The 19,380-nt window shown below is 46.1% G+C and overlaps 1 long non-coding RNA gene and 1 pseudogene across 1 annotated transcript; one reads left to right on the top strand and one right to left on the bottom strand.

Annotated features, from left to right (window-relative positions):
* Positions 1-626: 626 nt before the first annotated feature.
* On the top strand, positions 627-3,615 carry LOC130378494 (putative nuclease HARBI1; annotated as a pseudogene).
* Positions 3,616-14,426: 10,811 nt separating this feature from the next.
* Positions 14,427-16,626, bottom strand: LOC130378493 (uncharacterized). The gene is made up of 3 exons (XR_008894723.1): positions 16,485-16,626; positions 15,651-15,773; positions 14,427-14,549 (listed from the first exon to the last, which is right to left on the bottom strand). It is a non-coding gene; the product is annotated as an uncharacterized LOC130378493 (long non-coding RNA).
* Between the last annotated feature and the right edge of the window lie 2,754 nt (positions 16,627-19,380).

Raw genomic sequence — 19,380 nt, 5'->3', positions numbered from 1 at the left:
ATGGGTAGCTGAAGCTCCAGGCCACTTTGCAACAACATCCAGTAGGCTATGTTAAAATTTCCATCAAAAACAACCTGCGTGTTGATGGAATGCCCTTTCTTCCTTTTGACGAACACGTCCTCGTCTTTTGATGGCGCAATTATTTTTATGTGCGTCCCGTCAATAGTACCGACCACACCGGGCATACCTGCAATTGCCATGAAGTTGGCTTTGATCCTGTGTAATTGTTGAATGTCCAAAGGAAAGTTTATGGCACGGCTGACTGATGGTTGCGATATTTTTAAATCATTGGCATTGCAAAGTTGCATTTCCCCTTTTGCTAAATAACATAGTGTGGCCATAGTGTGGCCAAACATTTTATTTTACCCCCACCCCCTCCCCTTGATACAAATATTCCTTCACTAGTTATATTGAAGTCCTTAATAACGGTATGGATAAATCAAATAAATAAAAAATTCAAACTTATTCTGGTTCAACATGTCCCCAGGGCCCAGTTGTTCAAAAAATTTAATCTGAATCAAACTGATCCGGATTTGGAAATCCCATGTTTTGCTATCCAGGATCACTTGATCCAGATTACTTTTATGCCAGTTTTTCAAAGAAACTTTGGATAGGATCAAAGTGATCCAAATCCCAAATTTCAGAATTACCATATCTCGATTACCGAATTTGAGAATGGAACCAACAGTGCAGCCTACAGGCTTAGCAAAGAACAACAAGTACACCGAAAAATACAGGTGGCCACAAATAGCCATTGTTTGTTTTAATTTTAAGAAACAGAAAAATGATAATGAACTGAAACATTTACATTCCTTATTTAGTTTTGGTAATAAACAAATTTTAGCACTGTCCAATGGAAACAAATTGATTGATCAGACTGCCCAGTGCCATGGACACTAACCAAACCTTCACCTGATTACTCACAGTGGATTTGTCCACTCCCATATAGTCTCCTGACTTGGTAGAAAGTCCCACATGCGTAAAAGCACGAGCGCAATTAAGCACTGTTCCTCCACGGAGCAAAAAATAGCACTGTCCAATATTCAAAAAATGTTAGGATCATTTACAGGACAAAGACCAGCTCTTTCCACCTCTTCCTTTAGGAGTTGTATCTCCATTTTCACTTTTGTCTGCTGCAGTTGGGTTAGCAGGAGTTTCTCTTTTGCCAGTTGAATCTGAATTTCTGCTCTTTCAGTTTCCTTTCGCAGAAGCACCTCATAGGCGTCACCATCCTGGCCCGAGGAACGTTTACGCTTTGTTTTAGCAACTCTAGAAACAACTGGCTCCATGGTCAGGGGGGATCCATCGTCCTCCTCAATCGCTGGAGTAAGGTCCAGGACAAATTCCTCTGCAGGAGGGTTCGGCTCACATTCTCCAGCCTCTGTCATTGTGGGCTCTCCATTTCCTTCTACACCTTCTATACCGTGCAGAGCCTCTGACTTTTCGCCTCCGACGATATCGAGGACCATATCAGTGTATTCACCCCTTTTATATGGCTTGTTACCAGTGCGAGGGTTTTTTGCCTCACTGAGGTCCTTGGTTGCCTTGGCCCGTAGGTTTTTCCAGCGCAGTGTTACTTGTTTTAAGGTCCTCTTTTGGCCAGACCCCAAGGCATTGATTCGGTTGGTAATGTCTTCCCAAATGGTGTCTTTACCTTTCTTGGTGACCTCCCCACCCTTTGCCGAGCTGAAACCACCTACTATTGTGACAAAATTGGCCCGAACACCCTCCAGTAGTGCGTACGTTTCTGCCACAGTGAAATTAGGCCCTTTTGACTCCATGATTTCTCCTTGGTCTCCATGATTTCGCACACATTTCTCTTAACGCCTTGGGCATTATTGCTTTGGCCTGTGATCAATTAGGCTTCTAGTAATTAGCTTGTTGCTGGTTAATTGGTTTGACCACTTAAACACATCATGTTTCGCACACATCTCTCTTAACCTACAGAGGCATCCAGATGGCGGGTATTGTTCATCGGTACCATAGGAGAAGGCACCCTGCTAGGGTGTACGCTGAGCGTGCCAAACCACTTGAGCAATACACTTCAGATGAACTGTATGCACGTTTTCGCTTTGGGAGAGATGACATCAAGTACATTTCAGACCTGATTTGACCAACACTCCAACACAAAACCCGAAGGAGTCATGCTTTGTCTGTGGAGGAACAGTGCTTAATTGCACTGCGCTTTTACGCATGTGGGACTTTCTACCAAGTAATAGGAGACTATATGGGAGTGGACAAATCCACTGTGAGTAATGTGGTGAAGGTTGTGTCCATGGCACTGGGCAGTCTGATCAATCAATTTGTTTCCTTTCCCAAGGATGACCAGATTGCTCAGACTAAGCACACGTTTTTTCACATGGGGAACATGCCTAACACGATTGGAGTTATCGAATGTACACATGTGCATATCCAAGCACCTCGTGAGAGGGAGTGGGAGTATGTAAATCGGAAGGGGAGGCACAGCATCAACGTACAACTTGTGGGCAACGCCGACCTCATCATCACCAAGTGTGTTGTGAAATGGCCAGGGTCTGTCCATGATGCACGCATTCTAAGACAGAGTGCACTATACAGAGAGCTCCAAACAAACCGGCCAAATGGCATTATATTGGGAGACAGCGCTTACCCACTTCTACCATGGCTAATGACCCCTTTTCCGGTTGCAAATACACCTGAGCAAGCACGCTTCAACATTGCACATTGCAAAACAAGATGTGCCATTGAGCGCTTAAATGGAGTGCTGAAGAGAAGGTTTGCCTGTCTTAACTACCTGCGAGTAGAACCTAAGGTGGCATGCAACATAATTCTGGCCTGTATTGTTCTGCATAACATCGCCACCAGGCGTCATGTCCCTTGCGATGCCAGTGACGCTCATGATGGACCTGAGCCTGATGTAGACCCAGAACAGCCACGAATGGTCCTACCTAGTGAGGGACACACTGGACATGCTATAAGAGAGGGAATGGTACGAAACTACTTTTAACTTTGAATAACTGTGTACAATTTTTGTGTACAAATGTATCATAGCTTTTCTTTATTTTATTTTTACTCATCATTATCATTTTGATTATCATTTTTATGATTTGAATTCATCCGAAATATGAATAAATGTATATCATTTGCCAAAAAACTGATTTTGTCATCATTCATTTTGTTTAAAAAACTCAGAAAATTCAGAAAATCACAACTGAATCCACCCTTCTGGTGGGATCAGGATAATCTTGTTTTTTTGGATCAAATGTATCCCAAACCAACTTCAAAGTTTGAACAACACAAAAGGAAGGTTTGATCCAGATCAAATGTAAGATCGGATTACGTGATCTGATCTTCTTTCTGAATCCATTTTTAGTTTTGAGCAACCCATTTTCAAGATTTGATCCAATCCGTTATCCGAAATCCCACTGGATTACTTTTGAAAAACTGGGCCCTGGGCCCAGGTGTCTCTGATGATTTAAGAGTTTTAAATGTGGCATTTCTTTATGATTTGTTGCGGCTGTGGACCGACGGCCCGCCCTCATATGTAGACCCTCCTTGTGTTTGACATTTGCATGCAAACTGCCAGGAGCAGGGAGGGGTTAGACAGTGTTTAAGGATATATGTGGTAATGGAACAGGTAGGGGTTAGACAGTGTTTAAGGATATATGTGGTAATGGAACAGGTTGGGGTTAGACAGTGTTTAAGGATATATGTGGTAATGGAACAGGTAGGGGTTAGACAGTGTTTAAGGATACATGTGGTAATGGAACAGGTAGGGGTTAGACAGTGTTCAAGGATACATGTGGTAATGGATCAGGGAGGGGTTAGACAGTGTTTAAGGATATATGTGGTAAAGGAACAGGTAGGGGTTAGACAGTGTTTAAGGATATATGTGGTAATGGAACAGGTAGGGGTTAGACAGTGTTTAAGGATATATGTGGTAAAGGAACAGGTAGGGGTTAGACAGTGTTTAAGGATATATGTGGTAATGGAACAGGTAGGGTTAGACAGTGTTTGGTTTTCGGGACTGAAGCCCAGAATCTCACCTAAAAAGCCCTGTATCTTTTTTTTTTGTGAAAAATTACTTTGAAGTTGTTAAAGTACATCAGCTAACAATTGTCACCATTCTTGAGTTTTTTACCATCTAGTGGAAAGGACATTCAACAGCATGGATAGTACTTCGATACAAAATCATGGGCCTATTTTTGGCCAAGCACACCAGCATAAAATGCAAAAAGGCCAACAAACAAACAAACAATTCTTCTCCGCAATCCTACTTTGAATCTACTGAAAGTTGCTCTCAAATTTATAAGAAAATCTCTAGAGTTCAATAGTTAAGTGGTTATTGTTTCTTTCCATCAAACATAATTGTCTTGTGCGGGCCCTGCAACTGAAAATGTAGGCTAAGAACTAGAAGGGATTTAGGATTTGCCAATGTCCAGCAGGTCACCTTAAAATGGAGTGACCTAGAATATGAAATAGAATGCAGGAAAGAAATCTTAGAAATTTGAAAGTTTCTGGGGGAGGAACCCCAGACCCCCCCCCCCCAGGGCCAAGCCCCGGATGTACACAAAGCCTGGCTCCCCCCCTGATCATGACTCTCCTTGCGCCTTTATTTCTGAAAGGCGACTAGCGACACACTTGGCGACTTATTCAGACCACCAGGGAGAAGGTGAAACCCATATCAACGTATAATCGCGGTCCACGGCTCTCGTGCCAACAGCGTCGGGGTCTCTCCCTCTCCTCGCGCCGTCCAGGCAGTCAGTGGGCGTGGCTTATGGGGAGGAGGACTCCGCACGAGCGGGAGCGTCACCGTCACCGTCACCATATTGATTCACTACAGCGGAACTCCCCCAGTGGGGGTTCAGCTGTACTACATCTATTTTAGATTCACACATCTAAATGGGGTGACCTTTGACATGTGGACACACGTAGTGTTTCATGTACGACAACAATTAACACAATCCTAGATGGGCTAGAGAGGAGAGCAGAGATAAGAGAGAGGAGGAGGAGAATAAGGGAGGGGAGGAGAAGAGCGAGGAGAGGGGAGGAGAAGAGCGAGGAGAGGAGAGGATGGAGAGGAGAGAAGAGCTGACCAGACAAAGTCACAGTACTCACACACATGGGGGGAATCTTTAAATGTAGCCACTGTAAGCTTTGTTTAAGCAACACAGTCTCACTCCGTCAAATACCCACTGTTGGCAAGGGCACTTTGGTGTCGGTCGCCGACGGGAAAAGGACCCTTTGGCGTTGTCTGCAGACGGAGAGGGGGTTCCATTCTCTACAATGTAATGCCATCCCCGGTGATGTTTGACGTTCAGAGCGGGTGCTCCAGCAGCCCATTCACTCCTGTATTAACCCGACTACGGCTCCATCGCTGTTCCACCGGCGTGTACGCTCCGGACCCAGCACGCCTCAGCCCAGTGGTGAGGGCGCCGTATAGCCCAGCTCAGTTACGGCTCGTGTTTCCACCGCCAACAGTACCCTTATAGTAGGGCGGGGTTTAAGCCGGATGGCGATAGCCGTGGCAGCTACGTGAGCATCGTGAACTTATGGCATTATTATGGCGAATTTATCAACAGTGGCACATGGAACAAAATGTTACCCAAAACTTGTTGGAATCTGTTTGTAATACTGGAATCTGATTTATAAGAAGGAAAAATAAGACGACATGTGACCCCGTTAATTTTGTACGTGTGGGAGAGAGAGGGAGAGAGACTACAGATGTTACTTCAATCAACGAAATGAAAACACTCTTGTGCAAAAAAAATGTCAGTTGGTTTGGTGGCAAACCTAAAAATTTGCATATCCGTTTGAACCTTATTTGACAAATCAAATAAATCCATAACCATTATATGGAATATTCTTTATTATTATGAACTAATAGCTGCATGACTTTGATGTTCAGCTCTATCTCATCAAAAGAGGGGCCCTTATTTTAACACCGGCTGTGATAAACCGCTCATCCATCACAGGCCATTTCCTCACCAACACTTTTGCGACATCAGACGTCGATACGTGCCCCCCGTTTTTGTCGGTTCTTCAGGATGTAGTTCACACAGATGTAGGGTTGTGTGTTTGTGTAAAACGTATGATTTCTAAGAGCTAGTCTGATGTTAATCTAAATGTAGTTTTAATGACACATGAAAGTTCAAAGAATGACTTGTATGCTTCCTTACTGCCCCCTAGGGTCACGTGTCGTCCACTACAGCTCGTTAAAACAAATATAAGGATTATTCCTTGATGACGAAGTTCCAAACACAATTAAACAAAAGACAGACAAATTGTTCGCCTTAAAGAAGAAAACAGAAAGAAAGGTTACCATCGGGATGACGCCCTGAAACAAAGCATAGCAACTTTACACCGTCCTGGCGCACTTCACTGGGACCGCGCACCGGGTCTGTCCCATAAAACACACACAGGCGGACGACAATAAGTAACCGATACCGGAGAAGTGATGCCCTCACAACCGGGGGAGACGACCAGCCGTCGTGGACCGACACCGGAAGGATCCGGGATGGGGGACGAGGGTTGCTTCAAGTCCGTTCTCCCCCCTCAGGTCCTGGACGACAGCAGGCTGGCCCTGCCGGCCGAGCACAGCCTCCTGAGCCCGGCCAGGTTCCACTCCGTCGACCGGAGCGTCCGGGTCCAGCAGCAGGTCCAGCTCACCCTGGCCCGCAAGGGGAAGAGGTCCGCCTCCAACGGTAGGCCATTTAGTCAGCGCTCTTCATAACACCTGCATATCAAGGTATGGTTCAGGTTGGGAGACCTGCAATGGGGACCTCATAGAGAATGGAATAACACATTTATGTATTGAACTGTGCTGTAGACAAGCTGCCTGACGTTGTGTTACGAGTGGCCGGGCGTGCACTTATCTAACATGCCCTGGGAATGTATTAATATTCTGTGAAACTTAAAACTGGACCATTTATTCGTTAGAGTTGGATTCAAACTCAATGCAGGACCACTATTGGAGTGGATTGGACGAATGTGGGAACGAAATTAATTGTTTGGAGGGCCGCGGCAAAACGAATGAGCGCAGTTAACTTCATATCGGCCCAAAGGCAATACAATGCGCTTTACAAAGGAGAAAGGTGAGAACATAGCCCGCCCTAGACCCACCGTTCCACACTAATTCCAGAGTCCAATCAGACCCAGACCAGGTGTGCAGCAGTGGCGAAGCTCGAGGTCTAGCGCTGATGCTGCGTGTTCCCTCCCTCCTTCCCTCCCTCCCTCCCTCCCGTTTAGCGTAATGCTCATCCCTAACCATGCTAGCCTGGCTCTGTGTCTCCACGAGGCTCAGTAGGAAGCTTGTCATTCTAGCGCTGATGCTGTGTGTGAACCTTTATGTTTACTGTTGTACAGAGTGTTGAAGTTACAATTAAAGCAGCACATTCTTTATTCTCCCCTCCCTCCCTCCCACACCTCCCTCCCATTAGGAGCCTTTCCCCAATACTTTTATGGCCTCTGAAGGGATACTTCCCAGGCAGGTTCCGCCTGACGCCTCCACACACACACACACACACACACACACACACACACACACACACACACACACACACACACACACACACACACACACACACACACACACACACACACACACACGTCTCTGGACGTGGAGGAGCTGACGGGCGAGGTCACGACAGAGCCTCTGTCCGGAGGGACCGTGAAGAGGCGTAACTACTTCAGGTCCACCTTTTCTGAGGGACAGCCTGTGTGGGGGTTGGGCACACACAACACACACACACACACACACACACACACACACACACACACACACACACACACACACACACACACACACACAAACAGTGTTCCTGTTGAGAAGTGCCAGCACTGGGGTGTACTTACTTATTGAACCATTGCACAATATTCAAACCACCACGAGGCTTTTTGTTGTGGTGGTCTGCATTATGAGTATTAGCTGAGCTCATAGACACATTGACATTGTACACATTCAGCATTGATTATGTCATAACGATGTTATCCTTTCAAAGACCAGTCAGAGAATCTGCAGTGTAAATAATCCAACAAATGTGTGTGCTTCTTTGTGTGTGCGTTAGAGCATGTGTTTATGACTGTGTGTGTGCAAGACATTTAAGGAGTGTGCCTTTTAGTTTCCGGCTCCATTTAAAGGCCACTTTAACATCCCATAACGGGGGGGGGGGGAATGTTTGAAATAAGCTTCTACACACACAAACATAGCATTTGTGTGTGTGTGTGTGTGTGTGTGTGTGTGTGTGTGCACACGGGTCACGCATGTGCATCCCCGTGTCACGCATGTGCAGGATCCCTTTAGGGGGGTACGCTTTAGTGTGTGTGTGTGTCAAGAGTAGGCTTTAGTGTGTGTGTGTGTGTGTGTGTGTGTGTGTCAAGAAAAGGCTTTAGTGTGTGTGTGTGTGTGTGTGTGTGTGTGTGTGTGTGTGTGCGTCTATGTGAGTGTGTGTGTGTGTCAAGAGTAGGCTTTAGTGTGTGTGTGTGTGTGTGCGCACTATAACCTACTCAATGACTCTCTCCTTAGGATTGACCGCTCATACAGATCCCGCCTGTTCAGTACACAACACTGGACTACACAGTGCAGTGGCGCTGTGCAGTACTCAACACTACCACACAGTGCAGTGGCGCTGTGCAGTACTCAACACTACCACACAATGCAGTGGCGCTGTGCAGTACACAACACTACCACACAGTGCAGTGGCGCTGTGCAGTACTCAACACTACCACACAATGCAGTGGCGCTGTGCAGTACTCAACACTACCACACAGTGCAGTGGCTCTGTGCAGTACTCAACACTACCACACAGTGCAGTGGCGCTGTGCAGTACTCAACACTACCACACAATGCAGTGGCGCTGTGCAGTACTCAACACTACCACACAGTGCAGTGGCGCTGTGCAGTACTCAACACTACCACACCGTGCAGTGGCGCTGTGCAGTACACAACACTACCACACAGTGCAGTGGCGCTGTGCAGTACTCAACACTACCACACAGTGCAGTGGCGCTATGCAGTACTTAACACTACCACACAGTGCAGTGGCGCTGTGCAGTGCTCACAGTACTGGAACATGTTAGCACAAACCCAGGATGAGCCCTGACCTGAGCGCGGCTGCAGACGGCCTCATAGAAGGGGTGGAGGGCCGTGACCTGGGAGTCCAGCAGGTTGGTGGAGACCTGGGCCAGCTGGGGCTCCTCCAGGTACAAGCCCAGAGCCTGCACCTTCTGGGGGGGGCTCCCACCGCACACACACCCCGGGTCGGACCCCAACCCCCAGATGAAGACTATCTAACCCCCCTGTATCTGGTCCTGGTACCTCCCCCCAGATGAAGACTATCTAACCCCCCTGTATCTGGTCCTGGTACCTCCCCCCAGATGAAGACCATCTAACCCCCTGTATCTGGTCCTGATACCTCCCCCCAGATGAAGACTATCTAACCCCCCTGTATCTGTTCCTGGTACCTCCCCCCCAGATGAAGACTACCTAACCCCCCTGTGTCTGGTCAGGGTAGGTCCTGGAGAGGAGGGGGGGGGGGCTAGGTCCTGGAGGCGTTGAAGGCGAACAGGAAGTGACGCGCCCACGTTACCGTGGCGCCCCAGGGGGGGGCAAAACAAAATGAAGCATAAAAGGCAATAGTAAACATAAAAAAGTATACTCATCATCGACATGTAAACCAGATGTAGGCTAGTTAAAAAATAAAAAACTCATTAGGTTACTCCCCCCCACCATACCCAGACCCCCGGGAGGAGGTCCTCCTGGGAGAAGGAGGACCAGAAGGTGTGGAGGTGTGTCAGTGTGTCTGAGGACCCTCCTCCACCTGGGGACACTCTGTAGAAGGACAGAGAGCCAGCAGGCCGGTCCAGATACACTCCTACTCTGGTGGAGCCAGCGGGGTGGAGAGGGAGGTATTTCACTGTACCGTTGTACCAGACAGAGTAACGACCATCATTACAATAAAGACTCCAGGACTTGTTGTTCCCTCCAAGCCTGCTGTCACCACCCCCTCCTCTCCTTGTGATTCCTCTGTATGTCACTCCAATAACAACCTCTCCTTCCCTCTCTACCTCCCAGTAACAGCGGCCAGTCAGAGCCTCTCTACCCAACACCTGGGGCTGGGAGTCAAATCTGTCTGGGTGATCCGGATACGACTGAGGGGTGTTCCACGAACGGAGGTTTAACAAACACTGAGTTAACGCTGAACTCTAGGTTGATTGACCCTGTGCCGACCAACCAAGAGTTTTCGGTTCCACAGCAGCGGTTATGCATTAGTTCAATCAACTCGGGGTTGGTTAACACAGGGTTGTGCGCGTCCACGCCAAACTTAAAAAGACGTGATGTATGGATCATGGAAACCCTGATCGATATGGCGAAACGGGCCGCTTATTTCGATGAAATGGAACTCCAGGTTCTCCTGGAGAGCTATGACGAGGAGAAGGACATTATCACAAGAAAAGGGAACGCTAAAACCTCTGGAACCCGGAGAAACCAAAGCCTGGCAGCGGATCGCTGACCGCGTAAATGCGTTAGTTACACGTCAAAAGCATGATCCTTAATATTTGAGCCATGAATATATAAATATCCCAGTTAAGCATTCTTAAAGATCCTACCACATAACCCCTTTCTTCTAAAACAATATGTACTGCTTCCAAGCGGTCAGAGGATCAAGTATAAAAATGAAGTATAAAAAACATACAAACTGGTAAGCTTTTCCCACCATCGTATTGGTATAAATTTAAATAAGCCATTTTTTTAAGCCAATCGTGAAAAGGCCGACAGTCGGCAGACTGGATCTGGCCCTCAAATTGTCTTGACCCCGGTGGAGGAGCTGTTAATAAACATAAATTCAGGGCGCCCTGGCATGGAGGGGGTAGCCTACCTGGAGGTAGGCTACCTACCACCTCAGAGAGTCATGGGCCATACCCCACACTGGTTGAATGTAGGTTTTTGTGTTTTCTTGTATTTTAGATTTTTTTGCCTTCGAAGTAACACATGCAAACCGTGTGCTTGCCACAGCGCATACTATTCCAAATGTTTCTTTTTTTGGTAACTGGGTAGAAAACCTAAAAGTGACAATTCATCAACTTCACAGATCAAGATGGATCAGTGCTTGTAATGAAGCCGCCGGCTACGATCGAACATTCTCCAGTGGATGCAAGTCCACTAGGACTATTTTATACTTTATGTTGTAAATGCCTCTCGGCATAGTAGGCTACTCAGATAATAATGCTCTTTGTATGATAGGAGGCCGATACAAATCTTGGATGGGTCATCTGAAACGACTGTGATGTGCTCAGCATCTCCAGCATTATAGCCTAGATAAAACTACCATTTGAAAAAACGGAGGGCTACGCAAATAGTCTGGAGTGAACTGAGGCCAGGTCCTCGATTGGTAGTGTGGCTATGCAAGGCTATTTAAATATATTAAAGATTTGCGCGAGAATCTATATCTCTCCACTCCAGCAAAAAGTCATCCAATATGCCAAGATGTCGAGCCGTGGTCTTATCAATCGCTCCCGGTGGATTGCACGTATAATTTGCGCTCTGATATCAGCAGTTCTCTCATCAAAAGGGCATGCCATTGTGAACACATGAAATCTGCGGTGAACGCCGGTTGAAATACCCAAAACCGGGTTATGTTTCAAACTTAACCTGCGCAAAACCTGGTCCGACCAGGTTTGATTCAGAGCATATGTTGCTATAGCAACTACATACCATGATCCTTTTGGAACGGAAAACCTAGGGTTACAGCAAACCCTGGGTTAACTTACCCGGTTATGTGATAAAACCGGCTTTGTGGAACACCCCACTGGTCCTCTCCAACCCACGTCACCTTCCTGTTGTCCTCAGACAGAGAGAGGACTCCGTTGGCTGTATTGGGGTCCAGTGTGAAGTCATAGGCATCTGAGGGAGAACCAGACATGATGAGCTGCTGAACCATTCTTCATCCTCATCATCATCACTAGTACTGTTCTATACATATGTGCACATTCATAGATACACACACCTCAATAATAACGTCATGAATATATCAACAACAACATTATGAATACATCAACAACAATATTATGAATAAATCAAAAACAAACATCTCTCCTTGGATCCAGGCTGCTCTTCTTCTTTTTATTCTCTTTCTTTTTGTGATCACTCTCTCTTCTTCTTCAGCGCCCCCCCAGCCCCCTCACCCTCACCCCTCACTCTCAACCCTAGTCCTAACCCTCAGTCCCCCCTCAGCCGGTCACTCCCCCTCCCCCCCCTCACCCGTAGTCACCCCCCTCAGCCGGTCACCCCCCCTCCCCCTCACTACTAGTCCCCCCCCTCAGCCCCGTCAACCCCCCTCAATGTAACAATGTAACACCTGCTGGGTTTTATACAAGCAGGTTTAACTGTGATGGTCGACAGTATTAATATACGTAAGATACATGATGTCAGCCGTCATCTTCATTTCCAGTAGGATGTGACCTCACTTCCTGCTGTGTGGATGGACTTTCCATCTCAATAGTGAGTGTGTGATGGGATGAATCAACCAGACACTCACATCTATGTGGAGCTGGTTTCAGCCTCCACGCTCCACCGTGCTCCACCCTTGGGGGGAAACAAAGTGAGAGCAGCATGTTGAAACATTCACCTTCATCATCTGCCGTCTCATCACGTTCTACACAACTGAGTGACAGCTGCCTCTTCAAACCACTTCATTTAGCAGGACAGCAATCAATCCTTGTAGGGAGACTTTGTCCCTGAGTGGTGAGCTGTCCTCTCCATACCTGAGAGTGTCCAGTCTCCAGCGTGGATCCTCCAGTCCAGCAGAGAGCAGCGCAGCTCCAGAGTCTGCTGGGTGATTGTAGCTCAGGTCCAGCTCTCTCAGATGGGAGGGGTTGGAGCTCAGAGCTGAGGCCAGAGAAGCACAGCCTTCCTGTGTGACTAGGCAGTCAGACAAGCTACCACACACACACACACACACACACCACACACACACACACACACACACACACACACACACACACGCTTGTCTTTGTCACGTTGTGGTACAACCTGACAGGAACCTACATTGTGGGAGCCACCCTTCCTAGACATCATACACCTCTGAAAAAAATCAGGCATGTTTAGATGCACTTGAGGAGCATGAATATCACTTCAAATTAACAATATTCATAACTTTGGTTCAGACCTGACTAGGACCTCCTATGTGGGCACTTCTCAGGTATAGCTATTCTTCTGGGGACCCTAAACACACATCTCAGGATTTGCTATTCTTCTGAGGAACATCGTAACACACTCCTCAGGTATATCATTCTTCTGGGGAACAGCTGTTCTGACATCCCTAGACAGGACCACTATCTGGTGCAATAATCTCAGACAAACAACCACAAACAGACTGTGGGTTGACCAACAGTTGACACCTGCGCCACAGACCTAGTCTAAACGTGAAGGTGATATGGCCTACCTACGGTCATAAAATTAGAGTTGGGTGATAGAAAGTTTGGATCATGTATGGTGCAGGCATTATAGAACAGGTTTGTATGCTATGCTATATATATTTGATTCTCTATTCAGTACCTTTTGTATAATAGTACGACCCAGGAAGTGACGTCATGTTCTCGCAGTCAGTACAACTCGGGCGACGACTTCACGAGACAAATGGAACGCAGCGTAACTGTTTTGTCAAGTGCAGTGCCAGCCTGTCACAAAGCCTACAACTCCTGTTTGATAGCCAATGCGTTGACGTTTTCGCCAGCCGGTTAAGTATTCACCGTGTAGCACAACACCTGCACGCAATCGTTGCGTAGTAGCATTACTTCTGTGTTTAATTGGCACCTTTTGGGGCTTGCATGTAAAATAATTTCATAAAAGGTTTTGAATTTATTTTTTTCAATTGAGGATGCACACCATCGGCCCATGCGCAAGCCATTCCGAAATTTTAGGCCGATCTGACATATGGTCAGAGAGATATACGAGCCACAGACAGACAGCCATTTATAGATAGATGAGGTTTCTACACATGATTAGAATTATATCACCTGAACATACTTTAAAAGCTCTTTATTGAGTGTCAACTCAAATACAGTAGGCCTATGAACCGCCCGACAAGATTCTGAACAAGGAATCTCTATCCCCCTCTATCCCTATGGTCCCCCCTCACTCTCTCCCTCCCTATGGTCCCTCCCTCTCCCCCTCTCTCCCTCTCTCTCTCTCTCCCTCTCTCTCTCCTCCCCATCCCCTTCTCTCTATATGGTCCCCCCCCTCCCTCCTTCCTTCTCTCTATGGTCCCCCCCCCCCCCTCACTCTATCTCCTGTCCCCCTCTCCCCCATCTCTCTCTATTGTACCTGTTGAGAAACTGGATGAAAACTGAAATGTTTTACATTTTCCTTTTTAGTGCAGTAATTCTATTTTGATGTAGAATTTGAGTGCCTTCCAGTCTCTAGTTTTTAGTGCTTTCTGGCTCTGATTTAAGGCACTTATCACAGTCTTCCTTTCTTGGAACATTGCATGTCAAAATGAAGTTCCTCATGTGCTTTTCAACGGCATTTGTCTCCTCAGTTTCCCAGGGCCTCTTCTTCTGTGGCTTGCGAACTAAATAAGAAATGAATGAAAAGTTAGTTTAGGATATAAATGCACAGTAATTGTTAAGTCTGGCTCAAATAAAGTCCATTATAAAACTTAGTCCCGACTGCGTTTTGTGATTGGCATTCAAAACTGTAATTTGATGAACTACAATACATACGCATGTTCACTATTTGAAATTCCACACTAATGTGAGTTTTAGGAACTGCATTTCTTAGAGTCAAAAACTAAACTTAATACATAATATCAATTGAACAGCTAAAATATTGCTGTGCTGCCATAGGCAAGAGAGAATTTAAGTCGTGTTTTATTGCTTTATTGTTACTTAAACAATATAGTGCGAGTGAGTGAGGATGTCCGTGGCCCATGGCTGCGGCCAAACCACAGCCATGGGGATATCCACAGACCTCCTCACGAAAACGAGCGCTATATTGCTTTTATACAGCAATTCCTTTTACAACTAATTATTAAATAAACACCAGATAAAGTTTTCAAAAAGGTTCATTTTGTTCAAATACAGTCTGAATACGTAGCAAATATAGTTCCGGATAAAGCGCCCAGGATTCATGGTTGCCGCGTAACGCACATTGGAAGGTGCAAGTAAATGTTGCTGAAATGAACAGTCACATGTAGCTTATCGCACAGTGATTGCTTGTGATCAGTCAAGAGTTCTACATTCGGAGTGGATGTGGGATGTGCATGATATCCTAACTGAAAGTGCGTCATAGAATGCCTCTCGAACGTCTCATCCAATTGGAAAGGATTCTTCATAAACAGACCTAACTGCTGTATAATGTACTTTATGCTGCTATGCTACTGTACACTAGTGTACTATACTTTATTGTATGCTATTGTACTTTACGCTAGTGTACGCTACTATACTGTGCCCTACTGTACACTACTGTATTGTCCTGCACTGTACTTTACCAATATAGTGAAATGTTTCAGAAAAGTAGCCTTGTCATCCTCTGCCTATGCCAATCCCCATGTACAATTTCACATGGATTGGGTGTGTTACTCAAGAGAAAAATGTAGACAGATGGATGGACAAATATACACACAAACAGCGTTTTCATCATTATATAGTATAGGATAGTAGGATATCCTTACTGGTCTTGGACTTTTTCTTTTGGACAGGGATGTCGTCTCCATTGGAATTACTCTCCCCTTCATTTTCTTGTGGAGACCCACTTCGATTCTGCTCCATGCTTCGTGCCAGACTGACATCAGAAACTATTGAATGACAAGATGATTACAAGTTCTCATTAAAACTTCAAAATTCATGTAGAATCCCAGCCGATATGTGAATCACAAAGTGGAAACTCTATCTACAATATTATACTGTTTATAGCTATAGCCGTCTGTTTAACCTGGTATGAGAGTTGTGTGAGTGTTGAGGATGTATCAATTAGTTTGTTTTGATGCCACAAGCAACATTTAGTGAATTGTGGCTGATGTTGTACGTGTATATAAATATAAGGTGTGCTTGGATCACAGTATGATTGTGTGTTTGCTGTCTCTCTACCCGTGATGGAAATGTTTTGATGTGTGCCACTATCTTTTGAACCTCTAATTGACCTTTGGATTGCATGCAAGTAAAAGTGTTATTTATTATGATTGAAGGCATTTAAGCCTTTTTAAGGACATAGTTACCCTGAATAGCTTGATTTGGCTTTGAGTGCTTTGATTTATCACTGAGTAGGAAATGTGCTATATAAATAAAAATGGATTGGATTGGCATTTATGCTGCGGTGCCAAAGCCTAACCAAGCCAAATCACATTCATGTATTTCAAAACACAAAATCTTTGCAGTAAATAACAATAACATATTGAATGAGCACTTCAAAATTCTGTTCCATCAAGATGGTGGCAGGTTGAAAAGTGGGTGTGTCCATTGCTTAGTGACAGGTTGCTGAAATTACTAAAGTGATCTGACTAAGATACCTGTATGGTGTATGAGGGAACATCTTCATTAGCGTTGGAACTGACGGCTGATTCATCCGAGTCTGTGTAGTTTACCAAGCTTAACTTGGCTTCTTTGGCAAACTTTGTGTCTTGTACATGGTGGAGCTGCATACAGAGGAGCTGTTCTTTAAATATGTGACAAATGAGTCTCCACTGCAAACCTAAGACATTAAAAGAAATTCAGATTATAAAGACTGCATGTTTCTAATCAAATCAAAAATAATTGTGAGGGATCAACAGTGGGTTCACACTGAATCGCTATCATAGAAGTGAGCATCCTGAATTAATTACCAATGCTTTTAGATGTTGCCACAACAGGATGCCAATGCTATCATTAGAGTCAGAGGTGAGTGATAATTCAATATCCTCACTCTCCCCCTGGTCATAGCATACAAACTGTACAGCTCTTGTGAGGTGTAGCCTGAGAGATGTTGAGGACAGAAGAAGGGAGGCAGCTTTGAGTGGCAGCTGGGTACGGATACCCACAATGCTGCACCTGAGAGCGTGTGCGTTAGCTGTATTATAGTACTATGAGTGAAAGCAGGTTAGGTATGAATACCCCACAATGCTGCACCTGAGACGGTGTGTGCGTTAGCTGTATTATAAGTAACTATGAGTGAAAGCAGGTTAGGTATGAATACCCCACAATGCTGCACCTGAGACGGTGTGTGCGTTAGCTGTATTATAAGTAACTATGAGTGAAAGCAGGTTAGGTATGAATACCCCACAATGCTGCACCTGAGACAGTGTGTGTCAGTTGTATTATCAGTAACTTTGAGTGAAAGCTGGATGAGCTGGGTACGGATACTCCACAAGGCTGCACCTGAGACAGTGTGTGTCCACTGTATTATCAGTGGGATACCCGTACCCAGCTCCCACTCCAAGTTACTGATAATACAGCGACACACTGTCTCAGGTGCAGCCTTGTGGGGTATCCATACTCTGCTCCCACTCAAAGTGATCGGTAACTTTGAGAGGGAGCTGGGTACCGATGCCCCACAAGGCTGCACCTGAGACAGTGTGTCGCTGTATTATCGTTGAGATACCCGTACCCAGCTCCTGTGGTAGAAATTAAGGAGTATATTCTATGGTAAACCATGATTATTATGAGGTCTGTATATCTAATAGTGGAAAGACACATGATACCTACAGAGCCTGGATTCAGAACAGATGGTGGGACACATGAGCAGGTTGACCTCAGCCTTCAGCCCTATGATTATTTTGACTACGGAGTTAATGCATGCTGGCCTCAGACTGGTGTCCAAATCACTTTTGTTGATAATATTCTGAGACTGATGATTGATGAAGATTGACGTGGGCGGAAACCCCCATTGGGACAAAGAAATTCTTGTATGTATGCGTGTATAAAGGAGAAGCTAGAACCAATGTTCGGGCAGTGACTCTTAAGACCTACTCGGCTGTTATCGTTGTTGTTTTTCTTCACGATAAAGTCTTTTGTCAATTCTTGTTACGGACCCCTTATTTATTTTACTCTCTCTCTCTCTTGAATTAGTCTAAGTGTTTATATCTCGATTAATCTACTACATAATTTGGCGTCACGACCAGGAGGAAATAGGGACTCGCCAGCTGCAGGGCCAGAGGACGGGACTCGAACGGATCATACGACCAGAGCTCAAGGGTAAGTTGTCTTGCCATATATAGGATAGAGTCGTTTGATCTGTTCTTGCCCCGTCTGAAACGCTCAGCAGCAGGTAAAGTGTCCTCTTTGATCAAACGAACTAAAATTATAGATAAATGAGCGAGTGAGAGATACGGGGGCTCCGCGGGAGAGATTGACGTGCGCGCGCACATTGGCCATTCGCGCTCTGTGGTTCTAAATGACCAAGACGCTGTGTGGCTCCCTATTTTTGATACGAGTTGTTGTTATTTGGTGTTTTGGTGTTTTGGTTAAATAGGCTTACTGTAAGTCCTGTGACTGTCTTGTGGAGGAACGAATTAGTGGAAAGTTCTAACAAGGACAGGGCCAGCAGGCCCGCAGGTCGAAAGAAACAGACCTGTAGGATTTGTAGGATTTGTAGGAGGACAGTATCCTATTTGGAGTTGAGTTGTCAGTTGGGAATGAATTCAGTCGTTTTTATTTGAGGAGCTTTCTCGGGATGCTGACTATCCTCATCCTCATCCTCATCGTCATCCGCTTATCCGGGGTCGGGTCGCGGGGGGAGCAGCTCAAGCAGGGGGCCCCAGACTTCCCTTTCCCGGGCCACATTGACCAGCTCTGACGGGGGGATCCCGAGGCGTTCCCAGGCCAGTGTTGAGATATAATCTCTCCACCTAGTCCTGGGTCTTCCCCGAGGTCTCCTCCCCACTGGACGTGCCTGAAACACCTCCCAAGGAAGGCGCCCAGTGGGCATCCTTACCAGATGCCCGAACCACCTCAGCTGACTCCTTTCTAAGTAAAGGAGCAGCGGCTCTAATCCGAGTTCCTCACGGATGGCTGAGCTTCTCACCCTATCCCTAAGGGAGACGCCAGCCACCCTTCTGAGAAAACTCATCTCGGCCGCTTGTACCCGCAGATCTCGTCCTTTCGGTCATCACCCAAGCCCTCATGACCATAGGTGAGGATAGGAACGAAGATCGACCAGGTAGGATCGAGAGCTTTGCCTTGCGGCTCAGCTCTCTTTTCGTAACAACGGTGCGGTAAAGCGAACGCAATACCGCCCCCGCTGCTCCGATTCTCCGGCCAATCTCACGCTCCATAGTACCCTCACTCGCGAACAAGACCCCGAGGTACTTGAACTCCTTCACTTGGGCTAAGGACTCATTTCCTACCCGGAGTAAGCAATCCACCGGTTTCCTGCTAAGAGTCATGGCCTCAGATTTAGCGGTGCTGATCCTCATCCCAGCAGCTTCACAC

This window comes from Gadus chalcogrammus, unplaced genomic scaffold, assembly GCF_026213295.1.
Source record: "Gadus chalcogrammus isolate NIFS_2021 unplaced genomic scaffold, NIFS_Gcha_1.0 GACHA082, whole genome shotgun sequence".
In the NCBI taxonomy this organism is placed as follows: Eukaryota; Metazoa; Chordata; class Actinopteri; order Gadiformes; family Gadidae; genus Gadus; species Gadus chalcogrammus.
The sequence above is the reverse complement of the archived record's forward strand: the minus strand, read 5'-3'. Positions and strand labels throughout refer to the sequence as shown.